Below are 21,762 nucleotides of genomic sequence, written 5' to 3' on the forward strand. Positions count from 1 at the left end.
CTTTGTCATTTTTTTTTCTTCTGTGTTTAAAAGGATTGGTGTAAAGTGTCCAAGGTGCTATTTGAACTTCACCATGTCATTGTGACCACGGCTACATGCCTAAATGTACCTAAAGTATCTAAATGTGCCAAAGAACGTGTCCAGTGAGTGCGTAATATATAACACTTTAATCCTGCCACCCCACAGCTATTTATATATACAATGATGAACCTTCTGAGTTATATCAGTTAGTCATTTTCTATGTTTCCCTTTGCATTATACAGTATGTAGTAGGTTAGGTTTCTCACATATTGTGTTTTCAAGTGCTCAAAAAGATACAAATTGACGATGGTCGGTGCCTTTTATGCATAAGTAGCAATGCAGCAGGTGATTGGTTTTTGTTGTGTCATTACCAAGTTATACACATTTTAATTTGCTTTTTTCAGAGCTGCTGGTCAGCAGCATGTTTGCAGTAGTTATGTTTGTAGCTGCCATACTTTTTGAAATCTGATGAAGGTGTAAGCTAGGCGACCAGACTTTGATTCATGGTAGTAACATCACACCACAAACTTGGAGTTACATTTGAAGGGGTGCACATGAGCTGTGACCTACAGCTAGATAGAATATCATATCTACAATTGCAATTTAATCTAATCTTAAGATGCAGCTTTAAATCACCATTTAGTCTCACACTCTCTTCGGAAACACTGGCAATGTACGGAGACCCAACTGCCTTCTCACCATTGCCCTTCAGAAAGAACCCAGTTTACTTTTGTGCACTTTTAATCAGAATTCTATTGAGAAGAAGATTCGTGATATGATTTGATTTTTTTTTTTTTTTTTTTTTTTTTTTAAGGAGGGCCAAAATAACATCCACAGAAAAATAGTATCCAGTCCCAGTGCTCTCTGAATCCATTGTGCATGCTTGAATGGTTTGCTTCTCCAAATCACAGACAGCCAGACAGGAAAGTGAAAGCAGGGGTGAAACACCATGCTGGAGCCAAAATTTTACAAGTGGAAGAAAGCTTCTATTCCACTGGTAGCACAGTCACAGTCTGTAACAAACAATAACAGTCGGTTAACTTCTAGCAAGCTCCCAACTCTCTTCTCTCCTGTGCATATTCTCCAATTAATATAAATGAAGAGGGGCTGTGCAGTGAGCTAACGCAGACAGATCTCCCCACTTTATATCATCATTATTAAGTGTCTCTGACCTGTGGGGGAGCTGAGAAGCCTCCTCCTCACCAAGGTGAAAAAATAAGAAAAAAACAAATGCATGGTGGCTTTGCAAAGGAGGACGTGTAACACTAGAGAATATAGGAATTTATTTTTGTTATATAGTGTTTTTACTTTCACACCACTAATTATTTTCCCTTTGAGGTCTACTTTCTGAGGCACGTTTCCATGGAGTGCACCCAAAGGACTCCAGCAGCTGTCAGTTTTTCGGCCACTTTGAGGAGCCTTGTTAAGCTTTCCAAATTATTCAGGGAAAAAGAGGAGAGAAGAGAGTGGCTTCTGTTTAGTAGAACCATAGCATTTTGTAAAATTCCATTTTCATATACAAAAGTGAATGTTAGCTAAAGTCATTGTGTCAATAATGCCAAGTAATTTTTCACCATACAGTCTTTGCCCTTCAATACAATGAAACTTATATTTACCGTTAATATTTGAGTGACATTTAACACTGAAAAATGACACATGGAAAGGGTTCAATTGTGTACATGACGTAAGATAAGTGATTGTAGTGACGTGCTATTGTACTAGGGCTGATAGTCGACTAGTCACTAATTATTTTTGCGATTAGTCGACTAATCGTGCATGCATTGGACGTAAAACGTACAGGTTATTGCACCAGCATGCATCTGCTCTTATGTAACTATCATTAGCTTACAGCTTGAAGTGTTTAAGGTATGTGCTTAGATGGTAGTTTATTAAACTTTCAATGAAGATTGTCTCTGTGGAGTTTAATAAACTCACCAATCTGCTCTTTGCTCCCTAAAATATAACAGGACACTGGAGTAAAATCTCGACCATCTCACACTTCTGTTTAATCAGTTTTCTGTTTGACGTTTATTCAGCTGTGTGAAAACTATAACTTTAATCTCAGCCAAACAAATAAAACACTGAAAAAAGTCAAACAAAAATATTTTTAAGTTATATATCATGTTTAAGCTGAGTAGCGAAAGACCGCGGGGATCTGAAAAGATGTGCCGGGAGTTCGCTGTTCTTGCCGGATCTAGTGAGCCTTGACCTCCCTGTTAGTTATCGAGCTGAAAATGTCGGAGCACTTTTGCAAATATGTGATGTCTTGATAAACCAAGCAGATATTAGAAGTTTACACAGCTACATTCTCGCCTGAAAATATCTTATAAGTTTATTTTGTCACCCAAAAAGAGTAATAAGAGTAATATTAAAACTAAGTAGCTGCCGCCATTGATGGAAACTGGAATTGGCTAAGCTGCGCTATAAATTCTGGGATACGCTGGGCCACAAATGATACACCCGACCCATCCTTCAAATCTGGGGAAAAGGAGGACGCATTTGGAGGAGTCTTGGAGAAGGCTTTGGACAGCGTTCATCTCGTTGCTGTCACGTAATCAGCCTATAAATGCGGCCTCCGAAGGATGCGGCCCCTGAATTTGGAAACAGCTACAATACCTGAGACTGCTTCTTCTTCTTCTTTGGCATTTAAAGCAGCTAGCATCCTTGTAGATGCAGTGCTGCTATCTTCTGTTTCAGTTTGTTATTACACTCTTAAATCCTACTACTTATTCCTGCGTCTTTCAGGATCTTACAAAGCTTCAAACGACATTGCAACTATTAAATTAGTCGTCGACGTAGTCGTGACTAGTCGACTAATCGTGACAGCCCTATATTGTACACAATCCCCTTTTTTTGTTTTTTGTTTTTTTAAATCAACCAATCCCTGATAGCTTTGTGAGAGTTTGCAAAGAATTTCCCATTTAAAACTTTATTTCAGCACTGCTGCCTATAACCACCAAAGAGAACTTTGATACACAAATGATATTCCATATCATTTTTTCTTTGATTAGTAGGTATCCCGATTAGGTGTGTATGCTCATTTCAAAAGTATTTATAGCCCTTATGAAGTTGAAGCTGGCATTTCCCAACCATATCTGTACTTCATAAGTCACAATGACAAAGCTAAAATGTGCTCAGCTGTTTTTGCAAAAATCAGAAAAAACTCAAATTATAAATTTAAGACACTCAGACACTTTTGTAAACCTTTACACTATTACATCTAGAAAATCCTTTTTATTGACAAATGTCAGCCATTATTAGCAAATATTCTTTCAACATATTGATTTCACTATATTAGTACTAAATCTAATTCTCCACTTGTATGTTCTGCTGCTACCTCAATCATTCGCAACTAAATTTCTACACCCAGGCTTGTCACTCTGCTTACTGTGCCCTCCAAGTCTTATTAGCTAGTTTCTCCGTTGCTTATTGCCCATTTTAAAACCTCTGTCACTAAGACCTGGCTTAAACAAGGGGACTGCTGGCCTTTTATAACACAATAATTACAGCTTCTTTAATTCATCGAGGCCATAATCCATCCATCCTCTTACAACTTTTCCATTTCATTATTTTGAATCACTATCCTTCAAAAATCCAGTTTGCTACATTATTATCTACCAAACGCTGAAATCCTGCACTGATTTCTTGAAATTTCTCCTGCTTGCTCTAATCTCTTTTCAAATTTGACGATTTTTTTTAGTAGCAGACTTTAACTTACATAGCAACGATCCTTCAGGTTGTAATGACACAGAATTTGCATTTCATTTCAGCTGGTTGAAAATGTTAAAGGCCCTCATGTTACAAGCAATCTGTATGGTCATCTTTGATGAACCATCAACAGCTAGCCTTTCCGTTCGCTTCTCTGATATATTCATATCAAAACATGGGTTTTCCAGTTTTCATTTGACTCGAGTAAGTGGTTTAGTTAGTCTTAGCTCATTAGCGCTAGATAAAATGTTCCCATTAAAATATGGATTATTCTAAACTGCCAATCCTTCCTCTTGGTTTACTAAGTACATTTGTCGCCACAGGAGCGAGTGTAAGAATGCTGAATAGAGATGCAAGTAAACAAACTTGCTCACTGTCTTCACATGATAAAATTATTACTTACACTCAATCAACTTTAACTCCATTGACCAACTAATTAATCCCACTCAGTCTGGGTTTCCTCACACGTCTTCTTATGACTGTGAAAAGTTTCTAAATGTCTTTGTTAGCAAAATATATGGTGTCAGATTAAACTTCAGCCCTGGAGCTTATCAACCTGACCTCTTTACTCACCCTGCTCTGCTTTCTGAGTTTTACTGATTCCGATAACAGATTTCCTGGACAGAGATTATTATATATGAGTTTCTTCTTGCAAGAGGGTCTGCCTGTAATCTCCCCTTGTTCTCTGTTTTATTATCAGTCAGTCTCTTTCATCTTGTTGCATGCATGATATCCCCAAGAGAGTCAACGTGTTCCTTTTAGCCGGTTGAGGCGACTTTTGTTGTGATTTGGTGCTATATAAATAAAATTGAATTGAATTGAATTGAATTGAATTGAATCTTTCACAAATCCTTATCTGGTTTCTCTCAGGATCATAACACTGAAACTGCATTACTCAAAATTAGTAATGATGCTCTGGGATAAAGGTGAGCCTTCCAGTTTAGTATATATGTCAAAATGTATGCTTAAATGTATATTTGCATATAGTGTATGTTGAGGTGTAAACACTTATTTAGTTGTGGGTTTTCTGTAATGATTGACTTTATGTAGAACTCTGCAATAGAACCCATAGACCCTCAAGCTTTCCTTGTATAAAAGATGTCCAGGCGGGACAAGAAGTACACTGAACTAATAGTGAACTTCCACCTTTCACATTGACAAAACTCACATTTTGAAACAATTTTTCCAAGCAAAACTAGACCACCAGCTGCAGGCCATTCAATATCAAAATGTTTGCTGGAATCTCCAGAAAAGAAAAGCAGCACAGGTTAGGTTAAAAGGCACAAGAAAGACTACGGAGTCTGCAAAACTGCATTTAAAGCAGTCAGCAACTGAACTATGTGGACAGAAATGCAGGTACTTGCACTCTAAAAAGTAATTCAGAGGCTTAGTTATCACTATAAATATAAGTTAGATGAGCCTGATAAAATCTATAAATATCCTTTTAGTAATTATTTGAGTTTGATAAGTTGGAATAAATGTCTAAAATGTTAACGTTTGTGTTAAATTAAGGTATTTATTTACATTTATCTCAGACAAAAAAATCAGTATGTGGTTCACAGAATACCTTCTTTGCATGTACTTAATATTTTTGTTTAAAATTGAATCAAAATGTTTGAGAAATATGTATCTATACTCATCAGTATCTTGTACTAAAATCATTAATTATTCAAATCAATATTATTTATTGTCAGCAACTACAACTGAAAAGTGTAAGTAAAACACGTTAACGTAGAGTAATTGAGTACCATGAGCCTTTTTCATTGTTTTGCTCATTTTGTTTTTTAAGTACTCTGAGCTCTTGTGTTTGCTGTCCTGGTTTGCCAGCTAAAAGGGAAAAATCTCTTTTATTTTTAATGCTTGTTTATTTCAAGTTATTGCCATGTTTATGAAAATTAAGTTTTCAATTGGAAAAATGTTTAACATGTGGTCATTTTTCATACATGTATTATGAAAAGCACAACTACATATTAGTTTGTTTAGGTTTTTAGACTTAGACTACCAGTGAAATACAATAACATTCATGTTTGAATGTTAGGGGGTGATCGTGGCTCAAGAGTTGGCAGTTCGTCTTGTAATCGGAAGGTTGCCGGTCGAGCCCCAGCACCGACAGTCTCGGTCGCCTACTGGTTGCCTACAGCCTACTGGTGGTCACAGGGCCCGGTGGTGCCCCAGGGCAGCTGTGGCTGCTATATAGCATGCCATCACCAGTGTGTGAATGACTGAATGATTCACACACACATTCAGGATGACTGAATGCAGTGCAAAGTGCTTTGGGGTCCATAGGGACTAGGTAAAGCGCTATACAAATACAAGCCATTTACCATATTTAATATTAAGTACAATTTTGATTACGTTCAGTTTACAATAATGAGTAAATGGAACAAAATTTTGGATTAACTGACCATCTATATTTCAGTTACATTGACCAAGCATGTCAGTGTTATTTACTCAATTCTTTCATGTTTGTGTAACAACTACAATTATTCATTTCAACTTAATATGTTTAAGCGTAAGTTATTCAATTGATCAAGTATACTGAACAGATTTGACTAGTTTCCAAAGTGTTGCCTCAAAAATTTTAAGTAAATGTCAGTTTTAGTTTTTAGAGTGTGCGTGATACCCCCCAACCCAGCAGATTCCGAGTGATGTGGTGCTTCCTGGATCTCCCCAAAGGCAGAGTATCCCTGCTTCCATCATCCTTCTCCTGCCTATTCCACAAAATATTGTCAGCTTCATGGTATTTAAAATTGAATGGCTCCAATTCTTCAGCATATCGTTTTGGTGCTATAATAAAAAACAGGCGCTCTTCGTTACCTTCAAGTGTTTGTGCTTTCTACCTGCTAACCTTGATTCTCTGTCTACTTCCTCATTACCTGCTCAAGCTCAGTTCCAAAAAGCTGTTTGTCCCTCAGCCTCTTCTTTGGAGATGTTTGGTGCACACCACCAGCCACTACTGAACAAAGTGAAAGAAACCACAGAAATCCACTCACCAATCTCTGCTACTTGGAACCCTGAGTTTGAAATCAGAGTTCTACCATTGCTTAAATATAACAGAGCCACACTTGATTTGGAACTACAGTTCAAACACATTTAGGGAAGGACAGATTTCATAACAAGAACAAAGAAAGTCAAGACATCATTAATCTTGAGATAAGTCTCAGATCTAAAATAAAACAATATGCGGTTGTGTTACACTCCTTTCTTATTTCAGTGCTGGGAGTGCCAAGATAGCGAATGGAAGTTTTACTGCAGCTGTTTGAAAAAAGATGAGCTGCTGAAAGACTTCCATTGGTTTTTAATACTGGTGGTACCGAGGCTGTAGACATAATGATAAATGTGCTCCATATGTCCTGTTTATTACTAAGCATGGATCATTTTCTGTTATGGAAACAACAACAGTGGGAAATGATTGTGTTTTCAGTGATAATGGCACAATATCTGGTAGAATTGCTTCTTCTTGCCACCATAGAGCAGATTGCACAAAGCAAATAGTATTTATTGCTGGCCTAAAGCAATTAATTTACAGTTGCTATGTCAACTACATCTCAATACACTTCTTTCATATTGTCCAATAAAAATATCGCATGCATTATAAAATTTCATAGGTGAAGAAAACAAAATGCAAACATGTTTTTTTCATTGGTTAATAAGTCTTATCATAATATAAAAAGGTATTACAAGAGCAAAACTAACCTTATTTTGCAAAAACCTAGTTTATATCTTTGTTAACATATCTACTGTGTTTTTAGATATAGGTTAAAAGAAGCAGTAAGGAAATCCTTCCTCAACTGACTATTGCTCTTCAATGTATTATTAGCCCTGACTCTCCAATCAGAGAATGACTGTAAGGGGCACCTGTAGCCCATTTTCCAGTGTATATTGGTGTTTTGGTCTCATTCATGTGAAAAATGGATTTAATGTGTTTAGGCCAACTGTTTCCCCTCGGGTGCCAGTGACATAAATTTTGTCATCAGACAGTTATCGCGTGATACCGTGACGATGTGTTTTCTTGTGGCCACGCAGATGCTTCTGTCTTGTTATTAGCTGTCAGCTATTGTATTTTAGATTGATTGTATTAACTGAGGTGCCTTTTTTTTCTTTAATTTCTTTAGAGTTGATAATCTGTTTTTATTTTTATTATATAAGTAAGCAGAAGTCCTGTGACATCAGTATGACCCAGTCACTACCCTCCACCATGGTAATGTTGGCATTACAGAGGAATGTAACGTCAGTAATTTGCACTCCATCCAGCACAGTGAGGTGACATATTGCCAATGTAGCCTATACGTGCTGCGTGGGTGGTTGTAGCCCCTACACAGCAGACACCTGTTTGCTCAGTGGGAAAAGGTTGTTTCTCCATAGTACTACTTTGCAATGTCATAACTCTCTTTGCTCTACCCACATAGAGAGGGACTCTGTAGTGCTATAATAACAGTGACAGTACTGCTAATACTGTTTCCATTCAGTGGCGCCATCTTGGATTGCTAGCTCGAGATATGTTGGTCTGCTCCAATTTTCCATGTGAAAAATCCAAGTTGAGGGGATGTTACACAAAACATTTCCAACTGGAACCTCAAAATTTCTGACTTCCAACTTATTCCGGAACAACGCCTTGTCTTTCTCTGTGTGACCCCACCTGGGAGGCAGTGGGTAACCTGGAAATCATTTGGGGTGTGTGAGTAGGGCAGCTGAATAGTGTATTGGTAACACCAACGTCTTTGGAACAGGAGATAGCTAAAGTTAGATGTTGTTTAGATTAACAAGCTGTGTGTCAGATGTTGAGGATTGAGGCAAGGCAAGGCAAGGCAAATTTATTTGTATAGCACAATTCAACAACAAGGTGATTCAAAGTGCTTTACAGAGACATTAGAAACAAAAACAAATAAAAAGCATGATTTAAAATTGATTAAAACAAGCAAACAAACAAACTAACTAAACACACACATTTCACACCTGTTCGCGCGATCTGAACCCTTATCGTAAGGGGAGCTACCAGTCCTTCTGTGGACGAGCTACTTTCTATTTTAAATTCCCTGAATTTAAAATACTCTCTAGACCCAGTCTAGACCCAGTTGGGGAGCTACCCAGAGCTCTAATCCCACACCTGTTCGCACGATCTGAACCCTTATCGAAAGGGGAGCTACCAGTCCTTCTGTGGACGAGCTACTTTCTATTTTAAATTCCCTGAATTTAAAATACTCTCTAGACCCAGTCTAGACCCAGCTGGGGAGCTACCCAGAGCTCTAAACCCATATATTGATGAGAAGTGCTGCTGGAACAAGGCATACATGAAGAGAGGTCATATGTAACGCATGTGGGAACTACAGACTCAAAGAAAACCATTTTGTTTTGCAGTGAGAAATATTTAGTGAGCAGTGGGTAGCACTCCTGGGCACTCCTCAGTGTAGATCGTGTCCCCAAGTTACTCCAAGCTAGCTGTATTAATTTGTTAGCTTGGTTGTCCTGCTATTTCAACAATTTTACTGTTGATATTGTTGTTGTTTTTTGATAGTTTTTTAGAAATATATATTATATATTAAAATAAAGTAATATATCCACAATCCTGCTGAGTTTGTTTTTTATTGATTGATTTGTGAAACTATTGAAATGAATCTGTCACATCTCTGCCTTGTCATGAATGAGTTTTTACTATCAACTGGCAATATAATTAAGGATCATTAGATTAATATTTCCTGTGGTGCAGTTCCCCAGGTTGCATTGTGGGTCTTCCTTCCAGCTTTCTTCCTAAGGAAAATAATCAGCCAGTACCGCGCAGCTGCAGTGCAAAAATGACTCGAGCTCAGATATTCAGACATCCAGGGTTTTGTACATAACTAATGAGTAAAACCCCAAAATAGTGGCCTTATTTATCAAAGCTGTAAGTCTGTAGCAAGGTTGTTCTAACACTAGTGACTCACTAGAGATTAATTGTCAGGTGTTCAATTATGCCAGAAGAGAAGAACAAAGAATTTACTTAAAAAAAGACAAACCTTCCTCTGTCAAAAGACTGTCAAGTTTTCCAACCTTCCATCCACCCCATCGCTCAAAATCAGCAAAACACTGGGTCTTGGATTTCAGTGTGATGGCGCAAAAGCAGGCTTCTATTTCTAGCTGTCACCCACTGATTTTCCAGCTCAATTAACAGTACTCTAGATAATTATGTTAATGTTAACGCCACGAGCTGGTTGAAAAGTGTCTCTCGCTGATGTTTTAATGTTTACAGCGGATTCATTGTAGAGTGTCCTGTAAACGAGGTATTTATTATGCACTTCATTATGTTTCAGGAGAAAAAGCTTTTTAGGAAAGGGGTAGCTAATGTGTTTGGGGAAGGCTATCTCAGGTAGCACATCTGCAGTAACTGGGGTGTAAACAGAACCTGTAGCCTGACAAAATGATGTAGTGTAAAATTATTGCTGGCCTTGGTAGAGAAGCTGTAAGTAGTTCTGCTTACACAAGAGCAGATAAGAGTAGATGATGCATTTACCAGAGTCTCATCAGTGCTGCTTTATGATTAGATTCATGATACTTCAGTCAGAAATATTGTGAGTCAAGGTAAATTTGAGGATACACACATTGATGCTTTGAGGACACGGTCTCAACGGCTTGTGAGTAAGAACAGTGTCTGTCTCATAAAAATATTAGCAGTGGCGTGATTGGCTCGTTAGTGTTTTGGAATGTTTCAATTGTTTTTATTTAAGAACAGAGGCCTTAATTGGTGTAACAATGTGACAATCATCATACATGTGGAAGCCATGAGACCAGCGCCCGTGGATAAACATCATGTTAACAGCACAAGCAGCAAAGTTGGAATATTATGTCAGTACAGTAGTACTAAAAACTGTTTCCTCAAATGACCACTTGAGGCTGTCTCCAACAGTGAGTTAGTCCCCACATATTGCCATGATAAAAATATCCATCATACACTTTGTACGTCTTTGTTACAGCTGTACATGGGGTGAATTGTTTCATAACTAAAACATCTAAGCCACTGAAAAGGACCTTTAAATTGTATTTGTCCTGTTGCTGTTTTTGGAACCCTTTTAATGCAGTTAACCCTGCGCCCTGTGCTTTTTACAGATGAGATTTTCACCCTGAGCATGACATGAAAGGGTCTGGAGAAGCCTGTAGCATCGTTCAGCATGACCAGTTTGGTGGTGGGTCAGTGATGGTCTAGGGGGTCGTGGAGGGACAGGCTTAGGCAACGGCATCCTGAGCTCCATTAGGTATTGAAATAAAATCCTTGGATCTACTGTTGGAAAATATGTCTGGTGAGATGGGTCCTGGGTTCCTCCTGGCACACAACAACGCCCAGCTTCATGTGGTGAGAGTATGCAGGCAGCTATTGGAGGGCCTAACTAAATCCAATAGAACATCTCTGGGATACCTCAGTTCATCTGACATGCACCTCAGACTGTCCAGGAGCTCAGTGATGCACTGATCCAGATTTAGGAAGAGATCGCCCAGAACACCGTTGGTCATCTCGTTAGGAACACATATATATACAAACACACAATGTGTTTTTTTAATGTACCAGTACATATTATACTCTAATTGAGCACTAAAAGCGCTTTTAATAATCAAAAGCAACAACTGACAGCTTTTCTCCACTGAAACATTAATCATATGATAAGCATGTATAAATGCAAAATATGACCTGTATGCATTTACAAATATCAAAGCACTGACGCAAACATATAAGCAGCTTTATCAAACACCTCTTGCACTCTAAGCATATGGGCCGACTCTCCATTATATTCAGCTAATGACAGCTGTGCCCAAATTGGATGAAAATCTGCTGTTAGAGTGCTCGCCAGGTGCCTCATTATGTTTGCAATGGCTCTCATTCGCTGCTAAATGCATTCCCTCCTAGTGGTGGATGATGAAGGAGAGAGATGATGTGATTTCTCTCCATCACCCTGTCATGATATCCAGAGGGACCTGCGAGAGGCAGTGGGGATAATGTAGGAGCTAGACACCTGTTATAACTGCCTTCTCTCAGGCTGAAGAGCATCATTTATATCATTTAATAATCGCTGGGCCTCCCCTGGGTATATCAGTCATGCATATGCATTGGTTAGCCTTTTATTCACTGTGGCATTTAGCTACAGGTGTCGTTTAAGCTTCTTTTTATAACTTTGTTGTCATTCACCATCATTATTTTCTTTTATCTTCTGTGTTCCTCTACTTTCATCTTGTCAGAGATCAATACATCTATTGGTGAATGAGTGATCTGGTTAAATAAAGATTTTTCCCTAAAATGCACACTATATTTTGCACAAAAATACTACAATAGCAGTACAGTGATAACAAATCAAAACGCTTTCTTTGGCAATAAAATGAACAGAGGACACTGACATGACTCGCTGTTCATTTCATTTCATGCAGCACCAAAGTTTCCCCGCTGGCTTGACACTGAAGCAGTCTGGTTCAGACAAACAGTGATTCGGCTTAATTAATTAATTATTGGTCAGTTTGACCTGCTGCCACTCTGACAGTGGCTAAATTTGCTATTTGCAGGAGCTGAGACAGGTGTGTTGAATTCAAAGTAGAGCTTAAGCAGCTGCAGCCAATCTGTAAGCAGCTCAGCCTGCTGTGTTGGCTGGATCATAGTCTATGTTATGACCAGGGGTTTTCTTTCTCAGTTTTTGCCTGCTTGCCTGGATTAGCTTCTCTTTTTTCCAGTTTCATCTACTCTGACTGTGGTGTCTGTCTCCAGCTCCTGCATGCTCAGCCTTTAGGCTCTTAGCCATCAGCACAGCCACCGTTTGTGGCTTTTCCATGCCTGCTGGCTGCCTCTGGGTCTTTTCCCTTCTGCCAGTGATTTTTATACCATTGGTGTGGTCTGTCTGCTATTTTACAATCTGCCCGCACATGGGTTTGCCTGTTGTTGTCCTACATAAAATTTCACTTTCTTCCCCTTCCTTTATTGCCACAGGCCAAGAGGCGGGGTGGACGGGTCGCTAGTCTATCACAGAAAGATAGACAACCTTTCACACTCAAATTCAAACCTATGGGCAATTTAGAATCACCAGTTAACCTAGCCCCACTAACTGCATGTCTTTGGACTGCGGGAGGAAACCGGAGCACCCGGAGAGAACTCCCATCCAGATGATTAGAACTCACAACATTTTCTCTGTGAGGCAAGACAGCTAACCACTGGACCACTTTGCTGCCCTTGCAATGGCCATTTTAGACATACATGTTCGCACTGCCTGTCTGAAATAGGTACTGTGCATCTGTGTATGCTTAAGGCAAGGGTGTCCAACTCCAGGCCTCAAGGGCCGGTGTCCTGCCGGTTTTAGATGTGGCCTCGATCCAACACAGCTGATTTAAATGGCTAAATTACCTCCTCAACATGTCTTGAAGTTCTCCAGAGGCATGGTAATGAATGAATCATTTGATTCAGGTGTGTTGATCCAGGGTGCTATCTAAAACCTGCAGGACACTGGCCCTTGAGACCTGGAGTTGGACAACCCTGGCTTAAGGGGATTGAGACACTGTGACTGTCATATCACCACCTTAGAGAAACAGTCAGAGCCACAGCAGTGGCTAATGCTAATGCTACAGTCACACTAGGGAAACCAATGGCTGACAAGTGTGTGCCTCTGAAAATGTTGCTCAGATGATGGGGACCAGGTCTGTGACCACTTGCAGTAGTCATCTTCAAAGTGACTTTGATGCATCAAAACAGGAATAAGTAATATAACCAGAATACAACCAGTAAGGTGGAGTTTTCTATTGCAAAGAGATGCATCACAGACGAGCTGCGCTCATCAGCGCAGACTTACTCAGACTGATTTCTACATGTTGGCAAAATTTGTGCATTTATAAATTAGATGGCAGTTGTTTTTAAACAGTCTGTGTGAGAGTGATTGCAGTCAGCTTGAGTCAGACCGCAACTGTTTGGAGACAGGTTGCCTCGCACCAGGCACCCTCTGTAAACGCCTTGAGATCAAAAGTGGTCACCCAGGGATTGAAAGTGTTGCATGTTCTGCCTCTGGGTAATCAGTTTACTACTTGCAGTCAGTCAACCACTTGTTTTTCACTAGTCAGAAGGAGGTTGCCATCCTATTTTTACTCTAGTAAAACTGAGACATTTTTTTCTATAAGTGAATTTAGTTCTGAAAGTCTTTTTCAAACTAGCATAGAAGTAACAGCTTCATAGGAAGCTGGTACAGTCACAAGTCCAAACCTCTTTGCATCTGCTTCTTCTTTATTATTTAGCAGTCACAACATGTAATACTCTTTATATGCTGCAACTTGTCACTGCTGACATACCTGCTAAAGAAAACTGCCAAAAACTGGTGTGCTTCATCAGTGGGGCATCTGAGTAAAGGAACCCCTTCCTATATAAATGCAGTGACTCAAGAGTCAACCTCCCCTTAGTGCAACAACAAACACCCAGGAATAAATGGCTCTTACAGCAGTTAATATTATTGTGAATAAATGTTGCACATTTTATTAGGCAGCAGCCAAAATCCCAAACTTGAGGCTTTGAGTGTAATGACCCCATGGTAGCTATGCCCATGCTTTCCATAAGATTTAAGTCTATCCATGATTACCCCGACAGGCAATCAGACCAACAGAAGCACAAAGCCATGGCTGCTAATCTTTTCACAAACATAATTAGCCCAACATGTTATCTTGATGGGTAAAGTATTTAATATGAGTTAAAACTATGCTCACTTGCTTTCTTTAGACTGTGAGGAAAGAACTTGATCAACCTGTTCCTTGAAAACAGGCCTGGTATACATACTCAAAACAACACTGGCATGCATTTGGAGTTGTAATTATTAACTTAAATGTCAACATTGCATAGTCCGTAGCCAAAGTGTTGTTGATTTTTTTTGTTGATGATCTGTAAGTGAAGGTAAATAATGCATTGAGAGGGAACTAAAAGGGCCATAAAACATATCATAAAACCAAAATAATGGGCAACTGCAGAGCCTGCTGAGAACTCAGTGGATTGATTGCTACAAATGACTAAATCTCACCCTTTTGATCTTGGTCTATCCAGTATCAAACTAGTAACACGCCCTTAGAAACAATCGAAATGTAATAAACTAAAGCATATCCATTACATATAAGGTGGAAAAAGGCTTTATGATAAAAGGCTGACAGTCTAACACCACTTTATTGGGTGTTTAATAACACTGCTTCCTCTGTGTTCGCCTTTCCCAAACGAAAGGTCAAACTGTAATAATGACACAATCTCTTGGTGCTATCTGCTCACACTGGAAGTAGAAGCCAGCTGGCACGAAAGACAACAGGGATAATGACGTGGTTCCCATCGTTAGCCGCTGTCTGCTTCCTAATAATATCACGAGCCTGTGTTGTTGCGACGTACGCACACAGAGGCTACAACTCTTACACAGCTGTTTTCCTTTGAATTATTCTTGTCCATCGTACACGTGTGTAGGTGGATACACTCTGTAGGTGGGGGGTAGCATTGCTTTTTGGTTTCAGAAATCTTATCACTGCCCAATTTCCTGCTGTCTCAGGTGCCTGGCAACATCTTCTAATGTCTTCATAGTAACAAACAGGAAGTCCATTTAAAGGTAAGGCTCTTAACTCCCCCACTGTTTAAGCACTCTACTTCTGGTTGCCAAAGGAAACGTGCACTCTCCAGTTGAGGAGGAAGATGCAAACAAATGGAGCGAGCTGAAAGACACTCTAGCCCTCATTGTTGTTCACATTTGTGAAGCGCTTCACTAAACCCGCTCAAACCAAAGACGCCACTGGGTAGAGATCAAAGCAAAGACAGGTGTACTCTGAATACATGAAAGTCATGTTCATTCTGTTCCTGGTCCATTTATAAACTTCAGATCAAGCTGCCTGTCGTGTGTGACATGTCGAGATTATGGAAAAACCATTCATCCACTTAAAAAATGGACTTGGCTAATGTCTTACTGCTTACAAGCTGTTTTCTAAAGTTGAGAGGTTTTCCAAGTCAGTAAAGCTTTTCAGTAAAGAATGTATTAAATGTAGAAAATGTTGAGATGTGTAGGCTCATTTTAAATTTGTTGCCAAGAACAGAGTCATGTTTACCTCTGTCTTTCATCAACACTTTGTGAGCTGATGTGACAAACTGCTTGGATTACTTTGTAAATGAGTTTATGTGTTTTATCAGTTCAGGACATCCTTTGTCATGTTTTCACTGCGTGATAGGTCTAGACTGCAGGCAAGGCAGTTTAGCACCTGCAGTCTTTTACAGGTGAACTATGTATAATGATATTTGTCCTCAATTATTGTCCCAGTCCTGAAGAAGCCTGCTGCTGAAACTTTCAGATTTCAGAGATGTTGCTCTCACTCCCATTGTTACCAAGTGCCTTGAGAAAACAATATTCAGCCTTGTTAAAAGGTAGCCTCCCTCTTACCTTTGACCCTGACAAATTTGTAAAAAAGGTCCACAGAGGCGTTTCAATGATTACAGCTCTGCTTTCAGTACGATCATCCCAGATATACTAAACAGTAATTTCCTTACGAATTGTCCTCAGGATGTCAGGGTTGGCCTTAACCTCTCCTCCACCTTCTCACTCAGCAGTGGCGTCCCACAGGGCTATGTGCTGAGCCCATTGCTTGCTCACATTACACACATGACGTGCATACGTATGTCCTCCCACACTTCCAGTTCCATAATAAAGATGGTAGATGACACAGTGTTTGGCCTCATCTTAGGCAGTACATACCTCGACAAGGTCCCAAAAGTGGCCCACTGATGCCCTGCAAACAACCTCGCATTAAAGACAAAGAAAACAAAAGAAGCAATCCTGGACTGCAGGAAGTGCAGACCTGACCACTCTCCCATTTTCAATAATAGAGACTGTGTGGAAATAGTCCACAGCTTTAAATTCCTGGGTTGCCACGTATCTGATAATCCGTCCCGGTCCATTCACACCACTGCTACGATACAAAAGTCACAGAAACATCTGTGACTCCTAAAAAAAGAACAACCCATGTGTGAAGTTGGCGATTATTTTCCACCACTGTGTGACAGTGCATTTTTTCACTGTCTCTCAGTGTGGTATTCAGGCTGTTCAGTAGCCTGAAAAAAGCCCTACAGAGGGTCATAAAGTCAGCGCAAAGGATCATCGGCTGCCCTCTTCCTTCACTCGAGGACATTGCTGACATCTGCTTCCTCTCCAGAGAACATCATAATATCTATTTCTTACCCCAGTCATCATCTTTTCGACCTTTTGCCCTCAAGGAAGCGGTATAGGTCAATTAAAACGTACAGAAACAGATCCAGACCCTTGATAAACACTCAGTGTTCTTTACAGCTTAACACCATTATGTGTGCAATATTGTGTCAGTCAGTGCAGCACTTGACTTTGGACTTGCACTCACAGCATCTTATCACACCCTGCCTTGGTCTGTTTTCTTTATGTTGTGTTGTTTAGGACTGGTGTATGTACTGAAATTTCAATCTATCACTGTATGTAGTGACAATAACAACGTCTTATTTTATACAGTCAGCTGCCACTGTAGTACGGGGTTAGCAACTTTTACTTTCAGGACTGACTAAATTCTTCATTACACCAACACAGCCAGCCTGAACTGCTGATGCAAGACAGGATGGGTCTATGCTTTCATGTTGTTTATGCCAAATTCTGACCCTACCTGTACCTATGTTAGAGCACAAATCAGGACTCATCAGTGCACACTTCCAACAGACACATTTCCAATCCTCTTTTGTCAAGTTTTTATTTATTTATTTATTAACCTTTATTTATTTCATTGTGATTTAACTCTCATTTCCAAGAGAAACCTGGCCAGGACCTCACACAGGGTCTGTCTTGGTGAGCCAGTGTGAATGTAGCCTCACCTTTTATTCTGTTAGCTCACAGATGGGCTACAGCACCCGATGTGGTCTTCTGCTGCTGTAGCCCATCTGCTTAAAAGCTTGACATGCTGTGTGAGATGCTCGTATGCATATCTTATTTGAAATAAGTGGTTTGAGTTACTGTTGCCTTCTTATCAGCTCAAACCGATCCAGCCATTCTGTTTAAATCTATTATTTTAAAAACAAAAACTCATTTCCAGTATGTAAATGTAAGCAAACCATTTCCTGCCTTTATCTTCAACATAATGCTACTCATTTTTGCACCTAACTGCAACAAAATGTAACATCTTTTGGATCGACCCTTCACCAGAAACTCAGCGAAATCATAACTGGAAAAATGGCAGATGCAGTAAATGTCAGTCATTCTGTCTCCTGGTAAGTATTATGAGTGCCTTAGCAATGAACTCTATAGTATGTGAAGCCGCTGAGGTTCTTCTAGCCTGAGGCCTGAAATCATTAGCCATCTCCCAAAGCACAGCAGCGTGTTCACAGATGAACTGCTTCTGATGAGTGCGGTGGAGAGCGCTTCTGTATTTGTCCAGTCCTTCTTTAAGGACTAATCTCTCAGTGCTGGCTGGGTTTGCTGGCAGAAAAACTCTTATGTTTTGCTTTTATATCTGAACTCTCTACCTCTTTAACACAAAGTCACTTTTAGCTGTGTAGTTTGCTTCACTGGAAAAGGCAAACTGATCCTGTAGGCTGAACTGAGCGCCACAGAGAGAAGAAATACCCATTAGCTGTCGGGGTTATAAAAACATTCTTCCTTGCACTCACAAATCCTACTTGACACTGGATGCACTTAAATAGAAATTGACTTTTCTGTCAGCTGGATGGTGTAATAAAGACAAATGAAAATGCACACCTTACCCCACTGGAGAGTGAGATGTTCTCACCCAGCTCTTGTTTCCATAAATAAACAGTGTTATGCCATCCACTTTAATAAGAGTGGGCAGAAGTACTTGAATTAAAGTGCGCAGGAGTGAAGGGAGCCAAAGTTGGGTGATTAAACATAATTTAAAAAGCAAGCAGAATAAATCTCACTAACCAAATCACAAACATGACGAGAATGCGGGTCACCGCTTTTTTTCCTTTATTTTGTTGTACACACAGTTGTATTTTGATTTAAATAAATAGTAATAATATTTTTAGGCAGAGAAAAGTGCGACAGTGTCATTCAGTAAGTGCGCAGCACATGCTACACATTACAACAGTGCAAGAACAGACCTGACGTCTGCATTTAGGATTCATTCCAGCACACGATCAAGCAACGCAGGGTGATTACAGAACATACAGACGCTGCGACAGATGGCTCGCAGAAGGCTCGGAAGGGCTGCATTGAGTTTAAAAGCTGGTGAATTTAAAAGTGTTAACCTTGACTGTGTGATTCATTTTCATGACGCGCTGCCTTGTTTATCACTGCACAAACTGTGGCAGACACAATGGCTACATCTACTGGCCATTCTGCAGAGCTACACTCATGTAGTTGAAGCCCTGGTGCACACAGAAGTCTGGAGGGGACTAACTAATATAGTTAAATTCCAGATGCAGTCCAGTTGCTGCATAAACATAAACATAAATGAGAGAAAAAAAAGAAAAAAAAAAAGAATTACACACAGTCTGCGTTCCCAGAAAGGTCATCAAATAGGAAAACACACATGCATGGTTCACTGAGCTGGATAGATAAAAAACAAAACAGCATCAGATTGCACAATAAACATGAACTGTTATCTAGCAGCTCACAAGTGTTGAACTAGAGAAGGTAATCCCTACAGCACATGCTGTTCAAATGATTGCCCAAACTACTGCAAACACATGCCAGTTTTTGGCAGGAGCTTGAGAGATTTCTGCATAAATATGAGTGAGGACAATTTCTTTGGCATAGGGACCCTACAAAAGGGTTCAGCACCATCACTCTCAATGGCGATCTAAAAGACATTTTAGAAGCTTTATATAGGTTTGCAATAAATAAATACAAAATGTGTGTTGGGTAGGATTAAAGGCCTAGACCAAATTGTAAATTAAGAACAGATTTGAACAGTCACTATTAAGGGGATCACATCTCATAAATAACACACAGGATTTAATCTGCACAGAAGTCAATTAAAACCTGAAGATAAGCTCAAAAGGCACGGCTTTTTATAATCCCACAGGTCAAATTTCATTCAGCAGCTTTATGGTCAAGGTCAGGATCATGCGTTGAGGAAGTAAATGAGCAGATTTTACCCAACTGGTAGAGATCATTCAGGGGATCGTGCTCTGTCATTAGGTCTGGAACTTCATTCATTTTCCCTTGGTTCTTCTTATCAAACACTGCTGTAATCTGAGCCAGCGTCTTGCCCTTTGTCTCTGGCAAGGTGAGCCCCAGAAACACAGCAGATACCAAACAAACACAGAGGAAAGGCAGAAAGCAGAGGTTTCCCAGGCCATTGACGATGAAAGGTAACAGCATTCCCATTAGGAGCAGGCTAATCCACATTAGAGAGCCGGCGATCATGTAGGCCGCTGGACGAGCCGTCTGATCAAAGATCTCAGCTGGTAAGATCCCTGTCACTCCGGCTGGGCCCAGGCCAAAGCTGAGGATGTAAGCGAAAACGCACACCATGCTGAGGTATGCCATCCCTGTCACTTTGCGGCTCTGGAGTGAAAGAGCTACAGTAAAAACTATAGACCAACAAGACATGAGACTGTAACCCCCGATGAGAAGGTACCGGCGACCCACGCGTTCAATCAGGAGGTTACTCAGAATGGAAGCTGTTAGCTCAGATGCCCCCGTCCCAATGGTGACGTACTGAATTTTCTCTGGTGGGATCCCTGCTTCCTGAAAGATGTAGGAAGCATAGAAGTAGATGGAGTCGTTTCCACAGAGCATCATGGCGCTGCTGGCGGCCATGACTGTTTTGAGTTGTGATCGTAAATTACGATCCTTAAACAGGGCCCAGGGCGTCTTAGCAGAAGATGTAGCTCCAGAATTTATGGCTGCGGACATTTGCTGCTCCTGAAGCAACTCCTCCATCTCCAAAACGGGAGCCTCCCCGCCGCGGAGTCTTCCAAGAGCCTGGAGACATGCTTCCCTGTCTCCCTTGTCAATGAGTAGGTACCTGGGGCTTTCGGGGAACCAGGGAAGGGTAAGGAGCTGGACCAGTGCTGGCAAAGCATTACTAGCCAGTAAGTAGGGCCAAAGAGGCTCACTACCCAAAAGCTCAGTAAGTCCCACAACCTGACCCAAAAAGATCCCAAATGCAGTAAAGACGGCAGAAGAAAACGCCACAGCACCTCTGAGGTGTTTGGGGGCACTCTCTCCAAAATACATAGGCTGGACATTCATGCTGACACCTGAGTTCATCCCCACCAGAAAGCGAGCAATGATGATCATCTCAAATGATTTTGCCACCCGGCATGTTAGCACCAGCACAGCAGCAGCAAACATGAAGGAATTGTTCAAAAGCAGCGACTTTTTCCTCCCAAAGCGAACTGACATAGGGCCTGCCAGCAGGGCCCCAAGGAGGCCACCAAGAGAAAAGGCTGATACTATCAGGGTCCACACCAGGGTCACCTCTGGGATATCCAAGCCTGTACCCCAGCGCTCTATGTAGGTGTCATTAATAAACTTTTGGATGTAGCTGGTAGGAGCGTTGATGATGGAGATGTTGTAGCCGTACTGAAAGGTTCCTCCAATGGCAGCACAGAGCACAGTCAGTCCAAGAGTCAATCCATTGCCTGAAGGTTTCCTGGTTTTTTCTGGTACATTATCTGCAGACTTCATCTCAAAGCAGGCTCTTTAAGTGGAAGAGCAAACTTGTCCCCTTCCGTTAGTTGTTCAATCAGTCCAAACCTTTTATGTAGCTTAGAGAGGCGTTTTTCACTCATATGAGACTACGGCTGATCTCTAATGCGGTTCAAATGAAAGGCAGCGTGATTCTTCAGTTAGAGCCGGGGTTATATAAATCTGCGCCTTTTCCCTGGGTCTAACCTTTCAGGCAACGTCCTACCCGCAAGAGTTCTGCTGCAGTGATCCTTCCCCAGTCAAATTTAGAGTTAAATTTAAAAGAGTCAAATTACAGAAATTATTTAAAAGAGTAATAAAAAGAAGTGAAACCAGCTATGGGAAACAAGTATTATTCAGAAAAATAAATCCTGCTAGTCTAAATTTAGATAATTATTTTCACCACCTTAACGGATGTTTTTGC

The 21,762-nt window shown here is 40.4% G+C and overlaps 1 pseudogene; it reads right to left on the minus strand.

Moving 5' to 3' along the window:
• Positions 1–18,649: 18,649 nt before the first annotated feature.
• LOC146702621 (solute carrier family 2, facilitated glucose transporter member 11 pseudogene) lies at positions 18,650–21,718 on the minus strand (annotated as a pseudogene).
• Between the last annotated feature and the right edge of the window lie 44 nt (positions 21,719–21,762).

This window comes from Copadichromis virginalis, linkage group LG8 (assembly GCF_057382275.1).
Source record: "Copadichromis virginalis isolate Kocher_CV1m ecotype Utaka linkage group LG8, C_Virginalis_male_GT1.1, whole genome shotgun sequence".
NCBI classification, from domain to species: domain Eukaryota; kingdom Metazoa; phylum Chordata; class Actinopteri; order Cichliformes; family Cichlidae; genus Copadichromis; species Copadichromis virginalis.